Genomic DNA, 1277 nt, shown 5'->3' with positions numbered 1-1277 from the left:
TCATTTTATTTATATGTATGCAGGAATGCATGTATATAAATCTTTTATTTTAATGTTGTTTTTTTGTGGGTTTTTTTATGTTCAAAAACTTTAAATGTTCAAATTAACTCAAACTCAAATAATCTGCAGATAAAGCAATAATAAATTCATTGTTTAGGTCATTTTTTCAAGCAGAAATGCCAAACACTAGTTCCAGCCTTTAAATTGTGAGGATTTTCTGCTCTTCTTTGTTTTACAGCATGTAATTGTAAGCTGGCTATATTTGGGCTTTTGGTCAAACAAAGCAAGAAATCTGAAGACATGACGTTGAACTTTAGGAAACGGCAACAAACAATTTTCACGGTTTTCTGAAACTTTATAGAACAGACCATTAATCGTTTAAATAATAAATAAATGTCAGATTAATCAACATTGAAATAAATCGTTATTTGAAACTTTTCACAGTTGAGTCTTAAAAACATTAACAGAGAGCAACAAAGAGGCCTGCACTACAAATGAAGATCAACATGATGCCCAGGATTTCTTTCAGTTACCCGGCTTCACTAACCCTAACAACCGCGGTCACGACGATGGTGAACAACTAGTTCAGTCAACCCGGCGTTTCCCAATCCAGCGGCGCTCACGTTCACATAAAAGAGGCAGTGTTTGCACAGGATGACCAATCACAAACATCTACCAGAGCTGCATATTTTACATCAGAAGAGCAAACTATAATTCTACAATAATATGTAGAACACAGACATGGTTTTACAGGCAAAACGCAATACAGTCGCTACTTCCTAAAACAGGAAGGACAGCTGGCAAAAAAAAGCCGACGCTGTATCAATATGACTTCCCCATCAGTCAGGCACAAGATTTGACCATAATTACACTTTAGCTTTCCTTAAACTGTGGTTTCTTTGGCCTATTATTTCAGTTGCTAACCTACCAGTGGTAAGTTATCTGAGAGCAAATAAAAAATATAAAAACGTGATTCAAATGTGCGCATTGGCAACACACGGCTTAAGAAGCCGACCAATACAAAGTCCTGTAGCCAACGTGAAGGAATATGTATTTGTATTTATTCACTTTAGGGCAAAATCACCATCACCAAACCCACCAGACTCAATTTAAATAATCAGTACTTTTATCATCGTAAAACACAAATAGCCTATATATAATTCCATCCGCTTAAAATGTATATCTAAACCTATATCTTTCATAAAGATAGGCTACCCATCGGGGAATGTTAACGGGTCTCTAAATGTTTCAACTTTTATGAGCGCACTTGTCTCTCT

General features: G+C 35.7%; 1 protein-coding gene across 2 annotated transcripts in view; it reads left to right on the top strand.

The window, feature by feature from the left end:
- Positions 1 to 1277, top strand: part of arhgef10 (Rho guanine nucleotide exchange factor (GEF) 10) — a 58488-nt gene that overhangs the window by 8459 nt on the left and 48752 nt on the right. The window lies entirely within an intron of this gene.

The sequence above is a fragment of the Etheostoma spectabile genome, chromosome 20 (assembly GCF_008692095.1).
Source record: "Etheostoma spectabile isolate EspeVRDwgs_2016 chromosome 20, UIUC_Espe_1.0, whole genome shotgun sequence".
NCBI lineage: Eukaryota > Metazoa > Chordata > Actinopteri > Perciformes > Percidae > Etheostoma > Etheostoma spectabile.
The sequence above is the reverse complement of the archived record's forward strand: the minus strand, read 5'-3'. Positions and strand labels throughout refer to the sequence as shown.